The 13426-nt window shown below is 38.4% G+C and overlaps 1 pseudogene; it reads right to left on the bottom strand.

The window, feature by feature from the left end:
• Positions 1-11988: 11988 nt before the first annotated feature.
• LOC108292757 lies at positions 11989-12747 on the bottom strand (annotated as a pseudogene).
• Between the last annotated feature and the right edge of the window lie 679 nt (positions 12748-13426).

The raw sequence follows: 13426 nt of genomic DNA, 5'->3' as shown, positions 1-13426 counted from the left end.
AACATCTGTAGGAAGCAGAGAGAAGAGAGTTGGAAATGGCTTTTGAATTTGCCAGCCAACAATGTGTACACCAATGGTTCCAAAATAGTTAGGCGGTGCTACTAGCAATTCTAGGAAAGACATCAAGGAATACATCTAGTCCAAATGCTTTCTAAATGACAATAATTGTCATTGACATTTTAAGGCTATTTATTATAACCAAGATATGGAGTTCAAAGTTTTTCTCATTCTGACCATTCTGTTGTACTTACACCCTTTGGCTCAAGGAAGAGGTACAAAGCCCTACTTGCATGAGTGTTTGGAAAGATGGTGTGGGGTACTCAGTGGAAGTGTAGGGAGTGTGTGAGCAAGGCACAGCCTACATAACTATAGTGCTCTGCCAGCTTGCTCAGTGCTTGGAGATGGTGACTTTGTCTGATCTGAGTGGTTAAGAGACTGATAATGTCACTGTGACATTGTGTCACTGAAAAAAAAAGTGTACAGAAAATGACCTGGTTCCTTTTTGAGTGCTATTATTTGATAATACCCAGAGCGCGCTCTGCATGTTCTAGGCAATGAATTGTAAAGACTGTTGGTGACTTATAGGCTTTCAAAATGAGGGAATTAGGATTAGGGAACAACAAGGCATCCAAATGGAATTTAGAAGCTCAAAGACATCAAATCACTTTTCATAAATTCCTAATGGAAATATTGGGTATGGAAACTGATTTGGGCATAACCGTTAACATATAACACTTATGAATGCTTCCAGTATTCATACTGATATGACTCATCTTCTTATTTATCTGTTTTGACTTCAGTGTAAACTATGCCAGCTGGCATCCTAATGGAATATGAACATTCTATATAGTTATTAAATGGCAACAAATTACATATTACACATAACATAAAGATAAACAACCAATGGTTTCTTCATTCTTATAGGAGAATAGAAATACTTTTTCTCAATACTGAGACTCTAGTACAAGGCTCTGGCATTTTATGGTTTGCAAAACATTCATTTGATCCTCCCAAGAAAACAGAAGACATATTATTGTCCTTACTTTGCAGATGAGAATCATAGGCTCAGAGAGGGGAAGGGACTCGTCAAAAGTCTCCCTGCTTCTTAGGGAAAGTAGCAGGACTTGACCTTAGTTTTCCTGAGTCCTCATCCATTGCTTTTTCTATCTTTGCAGGCTGTTTCCTGGACCACTTTGCAGTTCATGTTTCTGAAATAATATATTTCTGCGTAGTTTATACCCCTGTTGTGCTAAATAGAATTGAAGTCTCAAATCTGGGTCTACGTGGGACCACTATTTCAGAGGAGTTAACTGATTTCAAATGTCTTGGTCCACTGTTTCTGTCAATAAATAAGGCATTTGCCATTGTTATGCTAGTCTCCATTTTTTTTCCAGCTGGACATAAACTAGGAGTTAATTTGTATCATGATGTAAAGCAAGAGCTGATTTGCCAACAGCACAATCCTAACACTATTTACCTACAAAAGAAAGATAAACAGATAATGCAAAAAATAACCCAACCTTGATATTTCAGCCATGTAGCCATGTAAAGTCAAATAAAACAATGATAGAAAAAAAATATATTTCACTGTTCGATTTTCTCCTTTATTCTACTTAATAATGCAAATAATACTGTACTTAAAATTTTTAAATGAACTACTAAAATGACCCAGTCAAGATGCAAGAATAAATTTGGCCAACGTTTACAACCAACATCAGTTTCCAAATTTCTCTAGGATAAACATGAGCTTATTGCATTTTAAGTCTGTGTAATTTTACAAAATATGATGCTTAGTCTTCAAGAAAAATTATTTTAACTTAATAACTTACTTGGTCAATACATAGCATCTTCCTATCTGTATTTTTCTCAAATACACAGATTCACTATTCTATTTTTAAAAGTCTCTGAAAAGGGCACTTGAGGTTTTCATAGATAAATGTATAATGGTTTGCAATGTTCACCATGGTAAAAACATAATATGCTGGGTTCACTATGACTAATTATTCTGAGAGATACAAATATGTGCACTTATGCTGAAAAGCTCTCTTGCTCTGCCATCTAGAATGCAACTTTTCATGAATTTTATCCAGATTTCTGTATTCAACAGCAATTTTTGTTTGAAAAAATAGTTAAAACAATGAATAGCATAGGAAAAAATAAGAAAATAAAGGTCAACTTTTCTATACTCTGGTCTTTTATCTTCACAATCTTCACATTTATTTTTACTGTTCCAGCAAAACTGGCTTCTTATTTTCACTGTTTCAGCATCAGCAGGGTATTTTCTGTAACAGCTCCATATGGATGATGTACATGCTTCTTGGCTTATGTCTACTCATATGTTCATGATTTAACACCAAATGGAAATTACAGCCAACTCTCAATAACCCATAAAAGAGAGGAGCATTGTAGTACAGATAACTCAAGAAGTCCAAAAAACCTAAAGTCATTTTTGTTTGACTTTGGAAGTGTTCTCTAGCTTAGCTCAGAATGCTTTGTCTTTTAATTAAGCCTACTTTCCTAATTGTGTTTTATAAGTCAGTCTTTTCAGCAAATGAGAATGTAAATAATTCCAGTCAATGGGGGAAGTTGATTTGGAGGAATGTTGCATGGGGTTGTGGGAAGCTGATAGAGGCATTAAAAAGTAATGCAAACAATTCACAAAAAGAATACCGTACATATGGATAATCAGGCATTGATTCTATTATGCTATATTCAAAAGGTGAAAATTATGCCTGCTTAGTCTTGTGCATGAATACCTGGGAGAGTCTACAGAAAACACAAAATAACATTTCTTTATGGAGGCTTGAAAGTCTAAGGTCAAGGTACTGACATCATCCTTTTCTACTGGTCTTTACTTTGCTGGATGGAAGACATACCATCTCAGTCAGGTCAGGGGCTCTCTCTTTCCACTTACCTCTGGAGCTCCCTGGTCAAGTGTATTGATCATTAGCAGGCACCATCTTGTCATGTTGGTACCCTGCCTTAGTATGTTTTGTTTTGTTACAACAGAATATCTGAGGCTGAGTAATTTATAAAGAACAGAAATGTATTATCTCACAGTTATAGAGGGTTGGAAATCCAAGGTCAAGGTGTTCAGCAAGGCTGAGGTGTTTGCCCTGGCTGGGAGGTTCATTTCTCTGTGTATATTAACCACTTGTTGCATTATTTTGACTACGATCATCTATTTCTAAAAATGACGTACCCTACTAAGAAGCAAGGTGAAACCGAAAGCATCAAGAAAAATGGAATATTAGCATTATGCAATGGAAGCATTCAAATGAGATACTGCGTAAAGGTAAGTCAGTAAAGATTTAAATAAGCTTAGCCAGAATTCCAAACATAGAAAGGAAATAAGATCCAATATTTCTTGCATAAGTAGGGGAGACTTTTATAAATAAAAGCACCTCATGTGTGCTTCTACAAAGTGTTTAAGTTCTGTGGCTTAGATAGTTGTATAAAGCTTGACAAAAATAAAGTAAATTTGACTCCAATATTGGCTCTCTACCAGGTGCCTTTTTATTAGCAAAAACAAAACAAAACAAAACAACAAAAACCCAATGTAGTCATGTATTCCAATACTTGCACCATACCTCCTATGGTTTATTTTAGCATGGTCTCTTATTATCAGGGTTGACATTGGAACTGGATTTTCTTTTATTCCAAATCTGTGTATTAGCTTGGTATTTCTTCTATTCAATCCTAGATCTTTTTAAATTAATTGCAGAGCTGTCATTTTAATGTGGTTTAATATGGAAAATTATCAGTAGAAGATAGATTCAAGAAGGCACAAGTTAAAGGTGAGAAAGAGGTATGGCAATATAGCCTATGAAGATATAATCTGGTCATCAGACCTGTCTTTTTGAATCAGAGATAGCACAGGGCTTAGTTGCCAAATCAATTCCAGGCTTAAGGGTTTAAGGTATCTGTGTTCCAATGACACACCAATCTCTGGATTCAGTCTTCTTTCAGAAACAGTATCTAAGATGTTCTTGGAGATTTCTTGTCACTGAGGCTCTGATGCCTGATATATTTATTTCATACAGTAAGAAATAATACCATGTGAAAATAGCTTGAATGAATGCTATCTAGCTTTCTTGGGAATAAAATGACTCTCCCTTGTTTTTTCTGGGAAATCTGCCAGATAAATGTTGAAAGGCTGAGGTGGAAAGGCTGAGGTGTTTGCCTGGCTGGGAGGTTCATTTCAGCACATGGCATTCTATGACCTACTCAAGTTGTGGGCAGAGAAGGAGGTTCAGGAGAAGGTATACAGTGTGCTTTATATTGTTTGATGGACACCATCTTAGTCCTGCTTTATTGAGATCTAGACTTGCATAGTACCTCCAAGCTCTTGAGAAGCAGAGAGATGGGGTGGGAAGATCAGGCATGGCTTTTGGATCCAGAGACCTGGTTAAAATTCTAGCTCTGTCATTTGTTAGGCTTGTGACATTAGATAAATTCCTTAGCCTTCCTCAGCTTCACATTCCCCATCTATAAAGTGAGGATAATACTAACCAGTACATATTATGGTTGTGACTATTAATAAAAACTAAACATGAGACCCTGGTATGAATCTCAGGCCTTAAATACAAGTATGTAAAATGTGTGACTTCTTTTTTGATAAATCAATTTAATTCCTTTTTTACTGGTCTTTACTTTGCTAGATGGAAGACACACCATCTCAGTCAGGTCAGGGGCTCTCTCTTTCTGCTTACCTCTGGAGTTCCCAGGTCAAGTGTGCTGGTCGTCAGCAGCTACCATCTTGTCATGTTGGCATCCTGCCTTAGTATGTTTTGTTTCGTTACAACACAATATCTGAGGCTGAGTAATTTATAAAGAACAGAAATGTATTCTCTCACAGTTATAGAGGCTTGGTAAGGGCCTTCTTGCTACGTCCTCACATGGCAGAAGGCAGAAGAAGAGACAAAAAAGAAACTGGACTTGCCCTTGTATAACAGCATTAATCCCATACATGAGGATAGAGTCATCCTAGCCTAATAACCTCTTAATGGACCTACCTCATAATACTGTTTCAATGACAATTAAATTTCAACATGAGTTTTGGAGGTGAAAACCATTCAAACCATAGCACACCCACACAAGTTGTCATTGTTCTGAACCTCACTCTCCACTGGGCCCTCTCCAAATTCTGGCTTTCTCAGCTCTGGACTTCATCTCTGGTGTATGGAAAACCATCCAACTCCTATTTCTTGCTGCTCTGGGACTGAGAGAGGCTGAGAGGCTACCTCTGCATCTGTAGCCTAGGTACATCCTCATCCTTTTCAAATCTGTTGCTCCTGAGCCATGTTGGGTTTCAACAGAGAGGTCTTTGAGGCTCACTACTGCCTGTTCCACTACCTGCAAAGTGTGGCACAAGTCACGTCTCTTCTTGAATCCCTAGAACCTGCCTACAGTTCCTGTAATCCAACCCTTCCCATGTTAGTCCATTTGTGTTGCTATAAAGGGATGCCTGAGTCTGGGTAGTTTATGAAGAAAAGAGGTTTATTTGGCTCATAGTTATACAGGCTGTACAGGAAGCATAGTGCCAGCATGTGCTTCTGGTGAGGACCTCAGGAATCTTACAATCATGGCAGAATATAATGAGGGAGCCAGAGTGCCACATGGCAAGAGAGAGAACAAGAGTTGCGGGGAGATTCTGGGTTTTCTTAAATACAAGCTCTAATGTGAATTACTTGAGCTAGAACTCATTCATCACTATGGGGATGGCACCAAGCCATTCAGGAGGGAACTTCTCTCATGAAAACATCTCTCACCAGGCACACCCCCAACTTTGGAGGTCTCATTTCAACAACAGATTTGGAGAGAAATAGCATCCAAACCATATCATTACCTCTGTCTCCAACCTCAGGGCTATAGGGAGCTGTTTCTCAGAGACATAAGCTCTTATTTCCACTCACTCTCTCTCATTTCCCCCACAGGGTAAGCTGTGAGCTCATATCATGGAGTTCACCCTCAGAACAACTAACAGTTATCCAATGGTTGCTATTATTACATGTCAGGCATTGTTCTAAACATTTTACAAAGTTAAACCTCAGAATAACCAAGTGAGGCAGGTACTACTGTTGGCACTATTTTGGCAGGTGGAAAAACTGAGGCACCAAGAAGTTAAGGGCCTTGCCCAAAGTCACATGGCTAGTGTGCGGTGGAGTTGGGATTTTCACTAATGCAACTTGTCTGCGATGGTCACGCTTTGATAATGATACTACAGTCCCCTCAGAGAGTATATGCCAAGGGAGTAGGTGAGGAGGCTGATTCAGCCTGGTGGCATGCCTAGACATTCTAGATCTCAGCATTTGAAATGCACAAGCCATGAATTTGGCTCTGATTTCCTTTTCATTTCTGTTGTAGCATCCTTTCCCTGTGGCAATGAAAAGAACAGAATGGGAACGCAGTACAACATGTGTCCCTTTTGTCAGGGGGATAGCAGCTAATTCTTCATAATTGGTATTCTGCTGTACTTTTCAAGCACGGATAAGTTAGTTTCCATCTCTGTCTTTAAGTTCTGTATCATGGAGTTTGTCCTCAGGACAAAAATTTGCTCCACACAAAACTTAGTTCTACACAAAATGTTTTAACATTAATATTCAATTTCTAATGACAAGATTCTGCTTCCCTTATATATTTGTATTTTAATTAAAGAAAACATTAAGCCTGCCCCCCTTGTTACACTTAAATATTCAGAAACCTTGGAAAACCTGGTGAAAGGAGGACAAGTTATAGCAAAGGCCTCTGTGCTGTTCTTTCTGTATCCAGCCAGTTTGGTAGATCACCACAGATACAAGCATGAGGCCCTGGACGTAGTAGGCTTTCAAAAATAGTGGTTGATTGATTGTGAGATGCCCAAAAGCAGGGAAGATGCCAAATAGGAAAATTGCCCTTGCCATATGCTTGACTGGATGGTGATGCATGGCTGAACATGTTTCTTCTGCTCTCCATAGATGTGCTCCACTGTCACTGTGTGATATTTGTGACCTCTGAGGGCTCAGAATTCATATCCTCCTCTTCAAAGGCTTGGGTTCTATGCTCTTCTTTTCTTAGAATAACCCCAGAAGGGCATTTAGGTTTTTAGAAAAGGTCTCTCAATGGAGGTGATGTTGCCTGCACATTATACATAATAACTGAGTGGCTGGTAGACTGTGACCCTATATTTTATAGCTCGGTTCGGTTATTTTGTAAGAATGCCAGAGATGACTGATTAGTGTGTTCTCACCTTCTGGATGAGTTGACAATGGTAAAATATTGACATCTCAGAGAGTCCAGCCATTTTTTTATGCAGCTTATGAAAAGTGATGACTTTTAGAGCTTCAAAGAGAAGCAGAATGCTACAACCAGCTAGAAATGCAGATACACACCTCTGCCAACTCCCCATTACAATTCTCTGTCTTTCAAATGGAGATTAAATGCAGTGCCAAAATGTGTCATCTGGTGTTGCATTTTTGTAATGTGGACAAATGTCGACAAAATTCATGTGGAGGCACAAAAATCTAACTATTTATGAATTAAAATTAAATGTAAGTGTTGCCATGAGTAGAAGCCTTAAATGCTAGATTCAGTGTCATTATCAAAACAGCAACACTTCCTTCCTGCAATCACCAATTCAAAAGGAGAAAGGGGAAATTGCCCTCTCTGACAAGCTACTATGCATACCATACTCTGTACTGTGTACTATGTACTTTATGCCTGTAATCTCAATGGGTGCCATATATCAGACCTGATAAAAGTGAATTGGATGATTTTGGGACTGCCTACTGTGTAGGTACTTGTTACATTTCAATCCGTCTAACAAACCCAATCACAGTTGTGGTAGGCACAAGCAATACATTTTGCCTTCAAAATGTGCTTGTGTCTCACCATGCTCCCCTGGATCAGTCTTTGTTCTTTTTCATACATATAACTTCCCCCTCAAGACCTTTAGATCCTTGCCAGCAAGCAGAGGAAACTAAAATCTTCCTGTATTCAAATGTTCCAAGTTGGGCTATCACTACCCTGGGTAGTACGACAATAACTGTTATATATTTCAAATTCATGATTTACATTCACATTTTAATATGAAATTCTTCCCTATATGCATGTGTGTACAGTAATTTCAATGAAGTTTTTAATTTATTTTACTGTCAGTGGCTGCCTGTTCCAGTGGATCTATACAGGTAACACTGCCTTTTCAAGGGAGAAATTTCATTTGATGGGTGAAGTAAACCACTCTTGGAAAGTTGTTTACAGAAAACAGCTTTTCAGTAGCATGAGAAGATTATGACTTGAAGCAGATACGCCCAGCATTTTGTTGTCTCAAGAATTTAGCCCAGCAATTGACCATGTCAAATAGAAATTGCCAATCCTTAGGGAATGATGGCAGAGAGAAACATTGTAAGCTCGAAAGCTTCATACATTTCATCATTGGTAATATATCAAATACGGATTGCAGATCTTGATTTCATCCCTTCTGGACTCCCTATGTTCATGACAGCCAATTCCAACATTTCAGCAAGCTTCCAACTCTACAAACCCTCCCGACTTGGCAACCTCACACTTTAATTTACTGACATGAGTTTCCTCAATTTTCTTCTCACTCATGCTAAAATTCCTTTTTATCTTATTAATTTCTTCTATCATCTCTCTTTTTACAATTCTCTTTCCTTCCAACTTTACTCCTTCATTGTCTACTTACTCCTGAGCTTAGGCTTTATATTCTCAACATGCTACTCAACATTATCTTTTGCAAGCAACCATGATCCAGCCATGTTAGATCATGCTCTTCATCAACATGCTCTTCCTCATTGAACTATGACCTATTGTAATGTTGACATTTCCTTTTAGAAACTCTTTTCCCTTGGCTCAGGCAATCTTATACAGAAATATGTGGTTTCTCCTCTTACCTGAGGGCTCCTCGTCTTTCTTCACTACTTCCTCTTCCAAAACTTTGTCCTTCACCTTTTCTTTCCCCTTCTTTAGAAGCAAGGCTTCTAGTCTTAGAAAAAAAAAAAATGGAAAAACTTCTGAGGGTTCCAGGAAATCTGGGTAAGTTCACGACAAATTGTATTTTGTGTGTACACCTGTTTACGCATTTGGGTAAAAGGGGCCATAATTTAATTGAATTGCAAAGGAGTCCATGACCCTGCAGAAAATGTTAACGTTTGGTCTATACTTCCTCCTTGGACAATTTTACCATCATCCAATGTTGAAATGATTGCCTTCCAAACCTCAGTCTTTGACCTGACCATCCTCTTAATCTTTAGTTTTTTAAGTATCTCTGATTCTTTATGTTTCCTACTGGTAAATAGTAGCACTACACATTACACATTAGTAAATATATACTCTGTGGAAGCTACAATCAGTGAGATGCTCACTTGACCAGCCCTCCTTGCCAGGTACCCATATGGCAGCTCTGCACAAAAATTTTAAAGTGCACCTTTCAGGGAGGTCCAGTGCTATTGGGTACAGGGCTTAGTGACAGGATGGTACTTTTGTGGGATTTTTGTTGCTGTTGTTGACTTTTCAGTATTGTATCTCCATCATGCCAAGCCTGCATTCAAGCTAATTTTTAAGCATCTTAGTCTGACTCTTAAGGACCTCCATGATCTCGTCTTAACCCTATGCTTATAGCATTATAACCCACTAATCCTCTCCAAAAAACTTCCATTCCAGACAGACTGGTCTTATTGTTGCCCAGACAGACTATATGTATTCCTCCGCATATTTGCTCACCATATTTTACCTACCTAGAATCTCTGTCTCTCCAACATGTTTGATTGAGTGAGTCCTCTATACTTTCACATCTTAGTTCTAGCTCTACTTCTTTTAAGAAACATTTTATATTCCAGTGCTTACTGACTTCACCTTCCTATAAGATCCTATAGCCCTTATTGTCTGTATCACACTGTTGACTGTGAATACTCTTCAGTCTTTGACTTCTAGTACAGTGGCACTCAAAATGCGGTCCATGGACCAACAGAATAGGCAGTACTTGGGAGCTAGCTAAACATGAAGAATCTCATAACCCACCCTAGACCTACCAAAAATACTCTGCATTTTAACAAGCTCTTCAAGTGATTCTTACAAATGATAGTTTGAGAGGCAGTGCCCTATGTCATGCATTTGTTAAAATATCTTAGTTTCAGTCCCTGAATATATCTTATCTTTCATAATGTTTTACTTTCTGATCATGCCTTCTCTGTTCTCTATTGCTTTTCAGAACTCTATGTATTCTACAATGCTTTTCCTATATTCCCCCAGTGAAAGGATAATATCTCTTATTGAATTACTTTGATGTTTCTATTGCTCATTTTCTACATATATCTTGTATTGAAGGGCATTTTGTGTGCAGAGGTATTAACTCCTTTGTTAGATTATCAGCTCTTTGAGAGTAGGAGTGGGATTTTCTTCATCTCTGATCCTTGACAGTTTCTGACAGAGTTCCTGACACCCAGTAGTTAATAATAATAAATGTTTGTTGAATGGATGAATGAATGAATGGCTAATTTAATAATAAATTCATTTGGATTATAGGCTTTACTTGGGGAAAATGTGATAGATAATTGACCATGGGTCATGCTGTTCATAATTGCAATGTTTTCATTTTTCAAGCCAAATAATAATTATCTAAGCTAGTCATGCTGTTTCTTAATGACTTTTAAACCTGTACCACTATGAATACAAGACTGCATGAATTTTTAACAGTCTCCAAGTAGTTCATAATTAAAGACGAAGTGATTCAACTCACAGACTCAATCAATGCTTTTGTTCATAGCTTGGTTTTCATCTCTGTACAGAAAAAAAAAAAAAAAAAAAAAAAACTAGCAAACCACAGAAAACAAAATCTGATGATAAAGAAGTATAAAAAGGTATCTCAGCAACAGTTCTGTGTCTGAATGACTAGTAATGAAAGGGAAAAGTTTCAGTAGCCACTCAAGTTAATCAATATACTGACTCATCTACTCAACAAATCTAGATGAATCAGAGGTCTTTGTGTTTCAAAGTTTATGACTCATTTCTCTTGAACTCTATGGACCTAATCACAGAAACTAAACAGAGGAGAAAATGAAATGATCCAAATCCAGTCTTTGAGCAGTGCAAGAATAAAAGAAACTTTCTGAATTAGAAATCATATTCTTTTAGAGGCTTAACAGTTTGAAATGGATTTTACCAGTTTTCTATATAAGAGATCAGTCTGTATCCAGTTTCTGCCTCTGTCACAAAACACAACAGTTTCTTTTTGATATCAAAATGATGTTGCCTTATATTAGAAAGTGATTTTAGTTATTAAGATGTTTTGAAAGTCTTTTGTTTACTGACTAAGACCATTTGGAAGATAATTTATCTATGAGATTGACTTTTGAGAAAATAACTGGAATACCTGGTTATACAAACATGGAAGTCCCCTAAATTTATATCCCACAGGTCTACTGCTCTAGATTCTTCATTGCTAATACACTCAAATCTCACTAATTAGGCTAGTAAAGAGAAAAGTCAATGTAGCAGAAAGTATTTTTTTTTTTTTTTTTTTTTTTTGCAGAGGCGAGTGAACATTTATTTTGGGGTCTTTATTCCTATGTGTATTTCAAGCCTTTTTCAAAACAAGGCCCCAGGAATCTCCAGATTCAATTATGTCCCTGGACTTGGTCGACTGCTGCAGTAGTCTTAGGAAGCCTTATACAAATGCTAGAGTTACTCATATACCAACATTAAATCCTAGGATAGAAGAAGTAACAAAGCATGTCTCCTTCCTCCATGGAATGTGCTGATTTCAGATGAGCAGCAGCCAATGTAGAAAATGTTGGGAAGTTCTCCTTGGAGCTGGATTGTGATAAGCGGTGCTTGCCACGAACATAAGCTACTGTCTTTTCTTTGACCCTTCTTTTCCAGTTTTTGAAGATAAAGCAGGAAATACTCTTCTCTGAAGATACTTGACAAAAATACCAAAATCACATGCTTCCACTTCATTGATAAAATTGTACTGCAGTTTGGCACCTAGGTCTAGTTCAGCTGGCGGGTGAGCTGATTGACGTGTTCACCCCGATAGCCAGGTGTGCCCATCTCCTTAAGGAAGCCCACTCTATTTTTGGTAGCATGACGGGTCACTGAGAGGTGGAAAGGGTGCAAGAACCATGAGATTTCCTGGTAATGCTTCCCTGGGAAGGCAATTTTATGAATGAGGTCTTCCAAGCAAATGACACCAAACTTTCGCAGATGCTCCTCGATCACTGTGTTGTCTGTCAGAGGGATGGTCTTATTCTTGACCTTGGCTTGTCCATGTTTCAAAATGATTTCTGGGCCAGACTTCAGATTTGGAAATCCCCAGGTCACATAAGGTTCCACAAGACGCAGCATTGCTGGGTTCTGGGAGGTGACTTTTATAAAGACACCACTAAAAATTTTCTTTAGGCGAAGTCTTGCAATGGTTCTCTGCACCAGTAAACTCAAACCATTAATCCTTTCGATGTGTACAACAAAGGCCAAGGAATGTTTATCTGGTAATTCCAAGGCGTGAGGTTTCACTTCTAGTCATCTGAGATACAGCTTGTCACATTTCTGCCACCAAGAATCATATAAGAATGATTCCAGTCACTCAAACCTGAGCCGTTTTCCTTTCTTCTGCTCCTTCTTTGCCAAAAGTGCCTGCTTTGCCTGGGTGGCTCTGAGGGCTTGATAAGCCTTACTCTTTTTCAGGAGATTTTCTGGAACCAAAGGGATTTTTCTTTGCTCTTGCGCCACCATCTTTCTAGTGTTGAAGCTACTCACAGAAAGTATTTCTTAAGACTTAGGCCTCATGAGCTGTAGAGAGGCAGTAGAGAATAGTGGCTAAAAACATGGTGTTTGAAATTGAGGGGATATGGATGCAAATCCCAACTTGCTTTCTTAATGTTTGTGTAACACTATGTAAGCCCCTCACCTGTGAAGTAGGGATACTAATAATGCCTGCAGGATTAAGTGAGAAAAATGTAAACAGTGCTAACCAAAGTACCTAGCACTTAGTGAGTTCTCTGTAAGATTTAATAATTGTTATAGTAGCTGTTAGTAAGGCTGTATCTCTGCCTTTCTCCTGCTCACTTCCTGCCCAGCAGTCTGCCTCATCTATGGATTCTTCCACCATCCATGTCCTTTGGAGGCTCATTTGACTGTCCGTTTCTCTAGGTGACGGCCCTTTTTTTTTCCCTCTTCACTATTCACACTGGGCTTGGACCCACAGCTGGCCTTGGGCTTGTTTCTTTAGATACTCTCAATGGTCACTACCCTCTGCCTAGTTCATGCTGATATTGCTGGTAAGGGATCTTCAATCTAATTCTAACTTCCCTCTAGACCTCCACCAAACTTCCCTAACTACATCTCTAACCAAGGCCCTTGACCTGAGGAAGATGAAGGAGCATGCATGAACAGAAGCAGAAAAAGGGTCTAGTACAAGGCTTCCCAAAGT

This window comes from Cebus imitator, unplaced genomic scaffold (assembly GCF_001604975.1).
Source record: "Cebus imitator isolate Cc_AM_T3 unplaced genomic scaffold, Cebus_imitator-1.0 Scaffold505, whole genome shotgun sequence".
NCBI classification, from domain to species: domain Eukaryota; kingdom Metazoa; phylum Chordata; class Mammalia; order Primates; family Cebidae; genus Cebus; species Cebus imitator.
This window is presented reverse-complemented; position numbering and strand designations above follow the sequence as displayed.